Raw genomic sequence first — 16,004 nt, 5'->3', positions numbered from 1 at the left:
AGGAAGGAAGGAAGGAAGGAAGGAAGGAAGGAAGGAAGGAAGGAAGGAAGGAAGGAAGGAAGGAAGGAAGGAAATTGTTACATGGATGCTCTTGAAATAGCCCCAGAATGGAGGTGTCTGAAAATGAAAGGTACCCCAAGAGCAGGGCTCATTTCCTGCAGGAGCGCACAGGAGTGGAGCTCCGGCAGTAAAGAGCCCAGGGGGCGGGCACATGCAACAAGCCCCACCCCCTGCTCCCAGCAGTCCTCAGTCAGAGCAAGAAGCAGCCAGGTAAGTTGCAGAGCCCCCCCCAGTCCAAAACAGTCCAGTGGCACCTTTAAGACCAAGTTTTATTCAGGTACAAGCTCTCCCTCCTCTGTGAGGACAGATCTGCACGTTCCCCCCACCCCCCAATAGCTAGCAATCCAAAACAGTTCAGTGGAGCCTGAGCAGTGGGTGTTGCCTTCTGACACACTTCCAGTGATGTCAGTGGGTGTGGCATATGCAAATAAGATATGCTAATTAGTTATGCTAATGAGCGCCTGCACCTCTTTTTCTATGAAATGACCCCTGCCCAAGAGATGCCTGCCCCCAGCAGTAGACTTTAATGCATGGTTCCATCTGAATCCATTAGTTTACGATATTGCTTGTCTAAAAAAAAAATTTCAAAATGATTTACGAAGTGCAGGGCTGGGGCTAAAGTACTCTGTAAAAAGGGAATAAATAAGTGATGAAAGCACAGATTTGTGGTTTACTGTTTCCATGAGCACCAGTGGGCATTAAATATATTCCTCCTGCATCTGCAGGGTGGGGGCAGAGTGGTAAATTTATTTCCTGTCTCATAGAGACTAGCCAATTTTATCATCAGCGATGGTTATTTGGAGTGAGTGTGCTTCAGAACTTTTTCTCCCCTCCTCTGTGCCACTACATTTAGTTAGTATTATTGGAAGAACACATAATTTACTTGACACATTTTTCATTATGTTTCAAAACAGCAAGAGTCCACTGTTGTTGTTTTTTTAAAAAAAGCAAACTAATGGTTGATATTTTTCCTGAGCACTGTCTGCCCTTTAGTCATTAAGTAGCAAAATGTTTACTCCAGTAAAAGGCTTCTTTCTCAGGGATTATTAATCATCGTTTATTGGGAAGTAATCAGTTATATACTTTACTTTGCCACCCCTTTTAGAAAATTAAAATGCTGAGATACTCAATTTTTTGTTGTTGTTGCAATGAAAATCAACCCAGTAATTACCATATTTACTTTTCATTTATGGGGGAATAATCTGTTTTAATTAAGCCTAACTGAAGAACTTTTATCAGATGTAATTATCCCCGTCGATAAATATGTCTCCACTAATTACATTTAACCATGGGATTTATAGCTCTTAAGTCATTTGGTAGAAAACATAATAAATCTTTAATAATATGTGCTAAATTGCTATAAATTAATTCAGATCATTAACATAATAAACAAATTAGATAATTGTGCTTAATTAGTTTGGGTGGTGAGCACCAAATCCCATGCAGAAAGCTCAGGGGTGGAAATCAGGACTTTCATCCACAGATCTGGTGATAGGCTTTTGTGATAGATCACTTGGATTATTCAGATAGAGCTCAGATAGTTGCTCCAATGCATAGCCTGTACTGGCATATCTGGATCATTCACAGTTCACTTCTCAGTTCACTAACTCAATACGGTGAAAAATCTAAGGATTTCACACCCATACTGCAGAACATCAAAACCCTTCTTGAAAATAGTAGGATCCATTTCTTCTCTGGAATCTATTCGGGTCATTTCTTTTGCATAATTGTTTGCAATCACCAGTGGCATATGCAGGGCCTTTTTTCCAAGGGAATGTGCCGGGATGGAGTTACAGAACTGCTTTGACAAAATTCTTTTTAAAATGTTGAAAAATTCATGAGTTTTTGGTATACACACTGAAAACTTTATTTCCCTCTTGAGAGTTCTGGCACCTCTTTTTCCAAAAAAAGGGGGGGGGGGGAAACCCCTGAGCATATGATACACAACTCATTGTCCTGGGAAATTTAAAGTAGAACAGGTCTTCTAAACTCCTCTTGCCAATCCTTGTTTCAGGGTGTCAGCTCCTCTGAAACACCCTCCTTTGCTGAGGTAGTGCTAAAGCACTGGAATTCTCATTTATAGTTTCAGAGGGTAGCTGTGTTGAATTGCAACAGAGCAGTTAGATCTGAGTCCAGTGGTACCTTAGGGACCAACAAAAAATGTAAGGTATAAGTTTTTAAGAGTCAAAGATCCCTTCACACTCTCGAAAGTTCATACCCTGAAACTCTTGTTGGTCTCTACTGGACTCTAATCTAACTGTTCATATATTTCTGTCCATTTTGATAATTTATATCCCACCAATCCCTGAAAGACATGCTCAGAATAGCTTACAAATTTAAAAATAAATAAAATACAATAAAATCTACTTCAAAACCTATACAAGCCTCAAACACATCACCTAAATCTAGCACAAACTAGAGGAAGCAAGTATCTTATGAAGAGAGCTTTGAGTATCGAAAGCTCTCTCTCTCTCTCTCTCACACACACACACACACACAAATCTTGTGGGTCTCTAAGGTGCTGCTGGACTCAAATTTAGCTGCTCTACTGCAGACCAACACGGCCACCCTCTGGAACTGTTCAAAGGCCCTCCAGAAGTGGGTATATGTTACAAATATGCCAGAAGGTCTGTACTAAGAGGGCATGACAAAAGTGCTGGTTCTTACCATTAAAGCATGGAATGGCTCAGGGCCAGGATACAGGAAAGACCACCTCCTCCCTTGCTATCTAGCCTGACAGTGAGATCTGCCTCTCAAGCCCTGTTCTGTGCCCTTGCCTTCATAAATGAGGCAGGTGATTACCAGAGACAGGGCATTTCCTGTGGTGGAACCTCATCTCTGGAACTTCCTCTCCCTTGAGGTTCATCCGATGCCTACTTTACTTTCTTTTAGGCATCAGGCTAAAAACACACACTTGTACCCAAGCATTTAATTAGGGGTTTTATCAGCTTTTCAAATGGTTTGTTTCTATTTTATGAATAGCTTTTATGTCAAGTAGTTTTTGAGTTTTAATAGCTACTGCTTTAATGTTACGGTTTTTAATTGTAAGCTGCCTCAAGCAGAACTCTGAAGAGGAAGCATAGAAATATTCTAAATAAATATAAAATCATGTGGTAGCAAGTCACCCCAAGGTTGCTGCCAGGCCTAGCTCCAATGAGTTCTCCTTCAAAGGCCAAAACAGCCCTGGAAAGGGCCCTGTCCCCACTCTCTTTTCTGACAGAAACCAAGGCTTGAAGGCTGGCAATACTATTGAATTGCCTAGCAATGGCCAGAGTGGCCACTGACAAAGACATTCATTTCATAAAGCTACAAGCAACCACTGCTTCTAGTATTGGGGGGGAGATTTCCCCCCTTTTAAAGATTTCAGCTTTTTCTGGGGTTGTATTAGGTTTGTAGAAAGTCTGTCTTACTTGTTCATGGCTGCAGTCTCTGGATTTAAGTATCCACATATGGAGCCACATTGAGATAATGATATTTGTTTGTCTATCTGTGAAACTATGAGAGCAATCCTAAACCAGGGTATGGAGAAGTAAATGAATGTTTTCAATGAGAACATAAGAGAAGCCAATGTTGAATCAGGCCAATGGCTCATCCAGTCCAACACTCTGTCACACAGTGGCCAAAAATACCAAGTGCCATCAGGAGGTCCATCAGTGGGGCCAGGACAGTAGAAGCCCTCCCACTGTTGACCCCCATACACACACACACACACCAAGAATACAGAGCATCATTTGCCCCAGACCGAGACTTTCTATCTATACCTTGTGGTTAATAGCCACTGATGGTCCTCTGTTCCATATGTTTATCCAATTCCCTCTTGAAGCCGTCCATGCTTGTAGCCACCACCACCTTCTGTGGCAGTGAATTCCATGGATGATGAAGTACTTCCTTTTATCCGTTCTAACCCAACTGATCAGCAATTTCATTGAGTGCCCATGAGTCCCTGTATAGTGAGAAAGGGAGAAAAGTACTTCTTTCTCTACCTGCTCTATCCCATGCATAATCTTGTAAACCTCAAACATGTCACCCCTCAGTCATCGTTTCTCCAAGCTAAAGAGCCCCAAGCGCTTTAACCTTTCTTCATAGAGAAAGTGTTCCAACCCTTTTATCATTCCAATTCCCTTTTTCCAATGCTATAATACCCTTTCTGAGGTGTGGTGACCAGAATTGCACAAAGGCCCCAGTCACATGAGAGGATTTGGGCCGGGAGAGGGACGGATCGGGGGCAGAGCAAACGTGCGCGATCCCACCGCAACATCTGGGAAGCATTGCGCGCCTGTCCCCGATCCGGCCCTTCCGACGATAACCCAATGTGTGAGTAGTTAAAATCACCTGTTATGAAACAGTTGTTTTGTCTAGCTGCTATCTTACTTCATTCATCATTTTATAATCCTTCTCTATCTTTTCATTTGGTGGGCGATAACAAACTCCCAGAGGTAAGCTTTCTTTTGGACCCACTATTTCGATCCATAGCATTTCCAGAAGCAAATCCAATTCTCTTACCTTCTCAGTCTTACTGGACTGTACACCCTCTCTGACATACAGATCCGCCCCACTTCTAACCCTTCCCCCCCATCCTTCCGATATAATTTATAACCAGGAATCACTGTATCCCACTGATTTTCCTCATCCCACCAAGTTTCTGAAATATCCACAATGTCTATTTCCCACTCAACACCAAGCATTCCAACTCCCTGATTTTATCTTGGACACTTCGAGCATTTGTATATAAACATCTATAATTTCCCAGGCATGTTAGGTCCGCAACTTCCTCCTGCTGCCTCGAGACCTTGCCAGGCAGTCCATATTGTTTGTCACAGTCTCAGTGGACAATTCTAATCCATTTCCCTGTAGAAAAGTAACAAGTACCCCTTCATCTCTTTGAGATGATGAGCCATCCCAAACCAGAGACTTTTCATCTCCTGTTGGCTTTCCCCCAATATTCAGTTTGAAAACTGCTCTGCCACCTTGTTTTATTTTAAGCGCCAGCAGCCTGGTTCCTTCTCGGGACAAATGGAGACCGTTGCTCTTGTACAGCTCCCTCTTGTTCCAAACAGCATCCCAGTGCCTAACGAACTTGAACCCTTCCTCCCTACACCATCGTCTCATCCACGCATTGAGACTCCTGATTTGTGCCTGTCTCTCTGGCCCAGCACATGGAACAGGTAGCACTTCTGAGAAGGCTACCTTGGAGGTCCTGGCCTTGAGTTTCCTGCCTAGCAGACTAAATTTTTCCTCCAGGACCTCACGACTGCATTTCCTCACATCATTGGTGCCAACATGCACCACTGGCTCCTCCCCAGCACTGTTTACCAGCTGGTTCCCTTCCTTGAATGCAATGACCTGGCAACAGTGATCCATGCAATGGTCACCTCGAGATTGGATAACTGCAATGCTCTCTACATGGGGCTGCCCTTGTCCCAAATCCAGATGCTGCAGCTGGTGCAGAATGCAGCAATGAGGCTGTTGCTGTGTCTCCCCATGCGGGAGCACATCCAGCCTGCCTAAAAGCACTGCACTGGCTGCCTATAGCATACCGGATTTGGTTCAAGGTGCTGGTTCTTACCTTTAAAGGCCTATATGGTCAGGGACCTACTTACCTAAGTGACCACCTTTCCCAGAAAGAAAGAAAGAAAAGAAAAGAAAAATTGAAAAAGTTAAATATTTTTTTCCAAGTTCATCATCCTTATATAGAAAACCTTTGGAACAGGCTTTCATTGCTCACGCTCATTAAAGAAGGGAAATTACAGCACTGAATTAGCCAATTCTTTAATGCTAATTAAGGTTAAAAATCAAGAGAGTGAAAGCTTTAGTCTTTCATTCTGTGGGTTATTATTTCACCTAATTTCTAAGAAGCTAAATAATTAATTTATGCAGTCAGGGGACACCAAGGATTTTAGTAACTGTTGAAAGTGAAGAAAGTAAAGAGAAATTGTTTCCTGCTCCCACTTTTGAAGATGGTGAAGGGATTTGGTTTCTGCTTTGGCTACATCCACGGAATGTGCAGTGGAAAGAAAAATGTGAAAATACCAGAATTATCATCTGTCAGTGTCATAAAGAATTGAGAGACTAAATCTGAGAATGGTGCAATCAACTATAAACACTACTGTATTCTCCCTTAATTAGATTACGAATACTGGCAAACATCATTTTTAGAGGTAAACTATGAGAGCATTATGGATAATTTATGTAAATTGACATGAAGGCTATGGCAATCAGCTTGACATTTGAACTGTATCTGTCAGTGGAGGACTTTCTCAGTGGATCTGCTAAGCTGGAAAGCAATCATATCCACAGCCTTCCATATTAAGCTTGACAGGCTTACTCACGGATAAGAACCGTTATATATTATTTTCCTAATGATGGCTCTTATTCTAACTTTGTACAAATATATTTGAGCACAAGCCTTTGCAGTTCTATTTATGGCTTGGTGTGGCTTTGTGGTCCATCTTTTGTATTACAGATACCCAGACAGAATGTGTATGATCCAAGTCATTTTGGAAGTGTGCAGGGATTGAAGATGATGTACCAGAGGCAAGGCTGGCCCAAACATAAAGGCGGCGGCGGGGGAGATGTTTCTGCAAAACTATGTTTTTACAAACCTGAAGGAACCCCTAAGTTTGCAGAAATATCTTAAAAGTAAAGTCAGGGAAGGGGTTTAAAAAGCTCCCCAAATCAGAGCGAAGGGAGGGAATTTAAAAAGCTCCTCAAACAGAGTAGTGATAGGCACACACATCACAGTGTCAAAGAAATAATGTCTGTGGACATCTCCCTTGTTCACAGTTGCATTAAAAAACCCCAGAAAGGGCCAGGCAAGAGGAAGAGGAGAGAACAATACGTGGATAATTGAGAGAGAAAGCAAGAAGGGAGTGGCAGTGGGAAGGAGAAGGTGGTAATGGCTGGGATCTGGTTGCCAGTGACATGCCTGGCACCTACCAAGAAACGCTGGGGGGCCAGGCATGGGGAAAAGACATCACTACATTGAGCAACACTCTAGAGCAGTGGTTCTCAGCCTGTGGGTCGCGACCCCTTTGGGGGTCGAACGACCCTTTCACAGGGATCGCCTAAGACCATCGGAAAACACAAATTTTCGATGGTCTTATGATAGCAATGAAAATAATTTTATGGTTGGGGGTCACCACAACATGAGGAACTGTATTAAAGGGTCGCAGCATTAGGAAGGTTGAGAGCCGCTGCCTAGAGAAATGCTCTTTGCCACAAAGATTCAGGAAATTCCTACAGCATCACTCAGCACAGCAGCATCACTTCCGAGTCTTCATAAGGAAGTGATATTGCCTCATTAAGTAACCCCCACCCCCATTTTCATCCTCCTGCTATGGTGAACATGGGTGAGGTATGGGAAGCATTGCCGGGAATTTGCTTGCTATATTTGGGCAAACAGCATGTCTACATGGATAAGGGAGCGGAGGGGAGGAAGAAGAGACCGAAGGATCTCCCCTTCCTAATGAGTTCCTTGTTGGTTCTTGTGTGTGTGTGTGTGTGTGTGATTAAATCAATACTGATTATGTGACAGAAAATATGCCTTAACTTTTTGTGCGATTAAAAAAGGCCTAGAATTGTAGAAGACAGTGTGGGGTTTTCTGATTTTTTAATATACTAAGAAGCCTATAGGCTGGCGTAGATACAGAAATGGTTTAATGAACCAGATGTAACTAATTAACATGGAACAAGACAAATTGGTTTTAGAAAGTTACCACCTAACAGTAGGACCAGTGATTGAAAAGTGGAAAAATATAAATGCATTCTGTGTCCAAGGCTTTCAACTTATATGATTCATGCTACAATGAACAGACGAATGGTAGGATAGTACTAGGAGATGTTCACACCTGGGAGTTTGCAGAATGGGAGAATATTCTTCTTTATGAATTAAATAAGAAATTGCTTTTGATATCTTCAGGGCTTTATTACAAAAGGTTGATCGGTTAAGAAATTTTACTGAACTTGAGACTCAGTTCTGCCAGTTTATAGTGAGGCATTTTATAGGGCTAGTTTATAGACTATCAGTGGGTCAGATAAACAGGCATCTACGAATTAAAAAAAAATAAGATAAAGACGTACAATACTGACCAGGGTGCCAGAACCTCCACCACCACCCCCCCGGCAAAAGGTCCACATGGGAATCTTTTCTGGTGGCAGGGGACATTTGAAGCACTAGCACAATAACTTGATGATGGATGGAGCCCAGGTCTGAAATGGCCAGAGAGGGGTTACCACAGCGACTGCCCTGGCCTCTAAGCTCCTCACATGAGGGCTATTTGAGGGTATATGCACAGAATGTCATAGATGCTTTGAAAGGTAAGTGGCTGAAAAGGACATCGGACAGGTACAAAGCCATAGACTCCACCCTCCAAACCAACTATTCCCTTCTGGGGAACCATCGTTGCCAATCTCCAGGTGAGGGCTGGAGATCACTCAAAATTACAACTGTTCTTTAGGTAGCAGAGATCAGTTCCTCTGGAGAAAGTGGTGGACTCAGTGTCATTATACCCTGCTGAGGTCACCACAGCAAATTGACACTGAGTGTCCAAGGCCGGGGCACCCACCCCGAGTCTCTTTCTAGAGGACGTTGTATTTATTTCCACAACAGGCCTTTTTCCTAGAGTGTGTGTGTGTGTGTATAGATAGATAGATAGATAGATAGATAGATAGATAGATAGATAGATAGATACACACACACACACCTGTAAGCGGCCCTGAGCCTGCCTAGGCAGAGAAGGCGGGATACAAATTAAATTAAAAAATAAATAAATATCTAGAACAGGCATAATGTCTGCTACCTTCGCACCAGGCAGGCAAGTCACCATGCAGTCAGTATGCAGGTTTGCCACCCAGCTGTCTACCTGCCTAAGGATTGAATCACCAACTACCAAGAGCCCCCCACCCTCCCTGCCCAGGGATGGTTCCTTGGTGCAAAAGGATACCCGTTCACCAGCTGAAGAATAGGTACCTTCTGAGGGCACATTCCCCTTATCTTCAGCATGGTGTCCTGTTTCCTCTGGACCCTCGTGCTCCCTGACAGTGGCAGGGCTGCCATTTTCAGAGTGGGATATATCTAACAAGTCCCCAAGAGTCTTCTCCACGTGCCTAACTGTCTCTACCTCTCCAGGTCAACCACCTTGGCCTCAAGGGTGCAAATTCGTTCCCTGAGAACCAGGAGCTCCTTGCACCGGGTACACATCCAAGACTTCTGCCCAGTGGGCAGATAGTCATACATGTGACACTCTGTGCCAAACACTGGATAGTCCCCAACCCCCTGCTGGCATTCTACCCTCATAATTGCTTTTTAAAAAGTAATTATATAATCCCCCTTTTAAAACTTTCATATTTATGTGGCTCTCCTTGTGGAAAGTCTACTTACCTTACGGGGAACACAAGACTAGGCCCCTGGCTTTCTGGACTTTCCTGGGCTTCTTACAGAGTCCGTAGGCTCATGCCTCTGGCAAGGTGCAGCCTTAAATAGAAGCCTCACCCAGCAGAGGGTGGGGCCAGCAGCTATTCAAATTACACCCAGGCAATCCAATTACAGTCAAACAAATCACACTTTCTCAAACAGCCAGAACTCTGCAACAACTTAAAACTCACCCACACACTCCCAAAAACTATCCTCCCACTCAGTATCCAGTACTGACTGAGTCAGTGGTGTTTGGGAAGGGGCTGCGGTTGGTCCATAGACCAAGTGAGAAGACTGTGCCCTGAGTCCAGGCCCTCCTGTGGCTGACTTTTGGGGTGGGGTCCCATCTTTTCAAGTGTCTGGTGGGTCCCAGGCAGATAGTCGCAGGCTGAGTCTGGTTGTTGGGTGGCCATTTTGTAACAGCCAGTGGTGGCTATTTTAGGAATGTGCTTGTTCCCCTTGGGGATGGCTCCTAAAAAAAACAAGGGAGGATCCAAGGATAAGCAGCCTGCTCCCAGGGCTCCGTCCAAAAGGCCCACCCCTGCCCTATACTCTTCAGATGAGGAAGATGGGGGTGTTGTGCAGCAGGTCATCATGGACAGGCTGATGGGGAGAGGGGAAGGAGGGCGGGAGACTAGGATATTTTTTTTTAATCCAGCAAATGTTTTCAGGCTGAAGTATTAACTCGTTTATGCATCATAGAGACCAGGGCTGCCAACTGGCCAGAGAACAGTGGTGCTGGTTTGGAGTCTGCTGTCTCCAGCAAGGCTGCTGCTCAATGGTCAGCTTCAAAGGACCAGTGGGTGGTGTCGGGGGTGGTGCCATCGGATGCTGGTGCTCAGGGCCTGAGGGGTAAGTCTGATTCTGCATGATACCCTGAGTCGATTTGGCCCTGGGGGCCCTGGGTCAGCCATCTGCCTCCGGGCCCCTAGCTTCCACACAGGCAGTCACTTCACTTTCTAGTCAAATGCCTGTTCAGTCATGGAGTTGGCCTCCCTAACAAAATTTGTCGCAGGGAGCATGGGGTTCTGCACCCAGCACAGCACACTCCCATATCAATGGTACCTTGGGGTGGAAGTTGTTACCCTTCCCCTTGGTGTACCCCTTTTGGTGACCAGGTCTTGCCATTGGGGAACCACCTGTTGCCTGCCACTAGGGAGAAGATTTACTAGGGAGACGTCATTGATATTGTTACCCTTCTTTACTGTGAGTTGGAAAAGAAGGCTAAGGAAGACCTAGAGAATAGTGGTAAGGAGAAGATGAAGCAGAGGAAAGTGGATAGGACCTGGGCCAACTGGCTACCGGGTTACCTCATTTATATGGGTGTGATCTCATGGGCACAGCCATGGCAAGCTGCTTTGTTAATTCAGTATCTGGATATTATATACAATACAAGTTTCACTGGCCCCGCCTGGTTACAATATGATGAGGAGCTTCCGATGAGGGCGACCATGAACTCGGGAGAGAAAGAGGCAGCAGCTGGGGGCAGCGATGGGTGCACGTGGGCTTTTGGTGGGGGGGGCCTTTGGCGGGGGGAGGCACAGTTCAGCACCCACATCCAGGGCCCACCCTAGGCGAAAGTCTAATTTGCCTAGTGGGTGGGCCGGCCCTGGCTGGTCTGCAATAATTCTATGAATATATTCTGTGAAATTTGGTTCCAAGTTATACACACAGCTGCTTTGATCTGAGAGGAAGATAGATTGAAACGCGGGCTTACCTGGGAAACACGTATGGCCACACACCTGCTGCACATGACCAGCTGTACACCTGCTCCACATGGCTGCATAGGAAATTTCTGCCTTATATCAGTGACATCATTTTGTCACAGGAGGTCTATGGACACTTTCTGTATGTCGTCTCACGGTGTGGTGTAATATCCATCCATATGATTTGCGTCATGTTCTAGAGCTATTATTGTTCTGAAGTAGTGCCTGGAAACATACTAACTTTATAAACAGTTACTGTTGGGTTGTGCATTAGCATGAAATAGAAATAATATGCAACAGACTATTGATTAATAAATTGGTTTTTTATTTTAGTATAGAATACACCCATATTGTTGATGGTTTTTCCTTAATGTTTTCTTTCTTTTCCCCCTTTCTTTTCTCTGTGTCTCTTCAAATACCAGGCAGTTAGGGGGGCGGATGACGGCCTCTTGTTCAGGCACTGTGATTCCAGTCCTTTAACCAAGCACCAGTTTGGGGCAGTTACCACCTGTGCTCTCAATAAACTGGGGCTGTCAGGGGTGAGGTTTGGCACCCACTCCTTTACGATTGGTGCCACCTTGATGCCGACAGCCATGGACAATCCCACTGGGGACATCCAACATTTCGGAAGGTGGCATTCCATAGCCTTTAGGTCCTATGTATGCCCCAATGTTGCACCTTCTAGGTGTGTTCCATGTTTCACTGTTTTTTCTTTTTTCTTTTTAGGTGCTGTGGTCTGCCATGGGAGAAGAATTCTCATCTGCCAGCACAGCTTTGTGTTCTGGGCAGCTCACTGTGCCAGGCAGGCAGCGATAGCCTCACAACTTGGGCTCGGCGTGTGGGCCATTGTTGAGTGGCAAGGGCACTGGGGCTAACAGTGGCCAGGCCTCTTACCATTGTTGTTTGAGGGGAGATGCGGTCCCTCACCTCACATTTTAGTCATCACCTCGGTGGTAATGACTTGGGCCTGATTAAAGGGAAGGCCTGGTGTTGCAGGTCAAGGTTGACTTTCAGCTCATACAGAGCAGGTGGCCTGGGGTCTTTATTGTTTGGTCCGCCTTTGTTCCCTGCTTGGTATGGGGTGGGGTGGGGGACACTCGGGGCATTAATAGGGCTTGCCAGAAGGCCAATAGGGAACTCCAAAAGGCTATGGAAGGGGGGTTGGACCAATTTTTAGCTCACCCAGCCATACAAGCTGACCGGGTCGACCTGTACAGGGATGATGGCATTCATCTTTCCGACACAGGGATTGACATCTTTTTGGAGAACTTACGGCAAGGGCTGGGGAAGGCTTTGGGCCTCTCAGTGGGCAAAAGTGCCTAAGCAGAGGCTTGGCCTTTGTGATGGCAGGATTGTGTGGGGCAATGAAATTCAGTTTTGGGTGAGCACCATTTGGCACCCCCATTTTGGGGGGCTCAGGGGTCTTGCAAGATCAACTCTCAGGTTGTGCAGCCCAGGGTGGGAAATGCAGACTGTCTTTGGGACAGCTCCTCTTAAGTTGTGTGGCTTGGGGGTTTGGAGTTCTAGGGCGATAACTCGCTTGCTGTGCTGGCCAGATGTGAGCCAAATAAAGTTGCCGAGGGCAAGGTGGCTCGCCTGCTGTATGGCAAGGGAGGGGTCTGGGGTGACACCTGGCCTTGGCCATTCCACAAGCATTTGAAACCATGTAAATAGTTAAATCAAGTGGCCCATGATTAACCCAACATCTGTGTCTGGCTGTTTCTTCTGACTGGGGGGGGGGGCAAAGACAAGATTACAGCCATTGAGAGAAAGGAAAGGCATTCTATACATTCTTAGAGGCCTTTTCTTCCCATGTTATGGATTTTTCCTTGCAAAGTCTTGGCAGAAATTACATCAGAGAGAGAGAAGAGAAGCAAAAAAAAGAGGGGGGGGTTCTATAACAAGAGAGATGGAAGCTGTGGAAAATAACCAGTTTTTATGAAATGTTAGGAGATGGAAAACAGCTACAGAGCAGACCGAATTGTTGTATGGAATTGAACAGAGTTTGCTGGTGACAGTTTGCTGGCCAGGGCTTCAAGTAGCTTTGTGTGGGAGGCATACCATCACTCTATGAGCCACTCATCTTCTTTTTAAGTGAATTGAGTGAAGAGAGGCTGCAGTTGTTCAGTAGCAAAGAAAAGCACTCTGCATGTGCTCAGAGGCATTTCATTATTTTTCTCTGCTCAAGAATTCTGTGTGGTGGAGAAACTGGCTGACGTTGCAGTACTCGTGTATTGTTGTGCTTCGGGGTTCTTCGGCTGTAAAATGGGATTAGTGTATCTAAATAAGGTTGCCCACTGGAACTAAAGAAAAATTGGAGGAAAATATCCTGTTCATTTAAGATTCAGGAAGTCATTTACCAGGTCATGCTATTTATCTCCATGCCTCAAAAAGTTTCAGCTGCCCATTTTCACACATTAAACCTCTATTCCAAGGATAGGATATTTTCCTAAAGGCTAGTTGGCAACCCTCTTTCTAACTAGTGCCTGTGCATGCATCCAATGTATTTTACTTTCTTCACAACCTTTGTCATGTGAAGTCATCTCCTTGCAAGACAGTTTAGTTTTTTCTTCCTGCTTGTAGTACATTGGAGTCTGAACTGTGCTGGCCCCACCCTAGTCTGCACTGTTGGAATATGCAAGGTCTATTGTGCATAGATGAGGGAAATGACAAGAACATCCTGCAGGGGGCAGCAAAGGGGACAACTAGTTAGCATAGTGAGACTTCCTGCTGTTTTCAAATAGTCTCCTTTGTGTCTCCTGATTGGCACAATTGGGGTTTTTCCTACCCTGCTGAGATCAGTTAGCTACTGACTTTCTCTTAGACAGAGTTGGAAGGGACCTCCAGGGTCATCTAGTCCAACCCCCTGCAGAAGTCAGGAAATTCAGAAATACCTCCCCCTCCACACCCACAGTGACCACTGTTCCATGCCCAGAAGATGACAAAAAACCTCCAGGATCCCTGGCCAAACTGGCCTGGAGAAAAATTGCCTCCTGACACCAAAGTGGCAATCAGCATTTCCCTGGGATTGTAAGAAAGGGCCACAAGAACTAGGCACTGAGGCAACCCTTCCTGCCCTCCCTCTCATGATCTGCTTGAGTTCACAGAATTCACTTTGCTGTCAGATGGCCATCTAACCTCTGTTTGAAAACCTCTGCAAACAGCTTGTCCTCTGCTTTACTGCATATCTACACTCTGCCAACATGCCCAATTCTGCTGCCAGACTTCGCCCACAGACCAATCCATTCGCATTCAAGAGTATCTCTCTTTTCATTGGTGAAAAGCTGGAGGGTGTCAGCTACGCTGCCATGGGGGTTGGGGTGCTCGGTCTGTGTCTGGTTAATTGCTACTGCATTCCTTTCTGTGCTTGTTCTGCTTTGCGCTGAAATGATTAGCTATACAGATGTGCAGGAGGGAGTTGTATTGTCTGGGTTTTTCCTAGGTGCCGTGGGAGAGTGTTGGTTCTCAGCTTTAGCTACCTAACCGTCTCCAAGCTTTATCCCGTGCGCGGGAGGGTGCCTAATTGGCTAGTGCTCTGGGGGGGGGGTGCATACGAATACCCTATATCCTATTATGCCCATGGGGCCGCCACCATTCTTAACAGTGCTTATGTTACTGCATCTATAGCTCTGCAATAAAAGCATTACCGTTCTTGAATGCGTGTACTTCGTTGTTGGCTGTGGGTTCTGACAGAGGGGGGATTTACTTCAAAGAGCTCTGTTGTCCTAGGCTGAGTCTTCACCCTCCCTCTCAGCAACTGCCAAGAAGGTGGGATGCTGGGAGACTCACAGCACAGCCTCCAGGTGGGACCTGGAGATCTCCTGGAATTACAGTTGATCTATAGAGGACAGAAATCAGTTCCCCTGGAGAAAATGGCTGCTTTGGAGGGTGGACTTCATGGCGTTATTCTCTCCTCCCCAAACCCTGCCCTCCCCAGGCTCCACTTCCAAATCTCCAGGAAATTCCCCTCTTAGGGTTGGCAACCCTAGCTGGGGATCATTCACCAGAACAAGACTGCTTTGAGGCAGCATCCCTGTGCCTAATGTTCTCTGTGCTCCAACCCCGAATCAGGTTGAATCTATTTTCTCTAGGAAAAAAAAATTAAACTTCCAAGGCATGGTTTAGGCAGCTCTTAATAATGAGAGAGTTCTAGTGTGGTAGTTTTGTCCTTTCCTCCATAATGCAGAATGACATACACATTTCCTATTATCTAATGTCAAGGCGCATAAGAACATATTTGTATTTCGGAACTTTCTGCTCTTTCCCCACAATTCATTTCCCCCCTTTGTTATAATAATGGCTACATAATAATATCAGAGAATATTCTCTAGCCATTAACTCCCAAAATAATGGTTGCGTAAATCAGAGTTAATTAGCATGCCACAAATTCCAGGCTGATGTCTTAATGAAGCGGGGGGGGGGGGGGGAATGATGCCACTTTTTACAAAGAGTTACATGTACAATTTTAAGAGGTATTTTAAATATTTTTCTTAGTAGCTGTCAGAGACAATGATGTGATGTGTTTTTCCAGAGAACATTTTTCTTCGGACTCTGGCAGAGCAAGCGGCTGCCGATCCACAAACAGCACCGTGCTGCTGATTTACCATTAATTTAAGCAGAGCTGAACCTTTTCTCATGAATGTTTCAGCATGAATCATGCTTTAAACCTCTTCCTATCAATATTGTATGCCAGACGGGTGATCAGGAGCAAGAGATCAGGACAACAGAACGCTTCAGCTTGTTCAGGCAGCAGCTGGAGTCATTTTTTTGAGGCAAGTTCTACAGGGAGGGAATATTCTCTTGTCATATTGTTCTCCTGTCCTTTT

Source organism: Gekko japonicus, unplaced genomic scaffold, assembly GCF_001447785.1.
Source record: "Gekko japonicus isolate JY-2015 unplaced genomic scaffold, Gekko_japonicus_V1.1 scaffold129, whole genome shotgun sequence".
NCBI lineage: Eukaryota > Metazoa > Chordata > Lepidosauria > Squamata > Gekkonidae > Gekko > Gekko japonicus.
The sequence above is the reverse complement of the archived record's forward strand: the minus strand, read 5'-3'. Positions refer to the sequence as shown.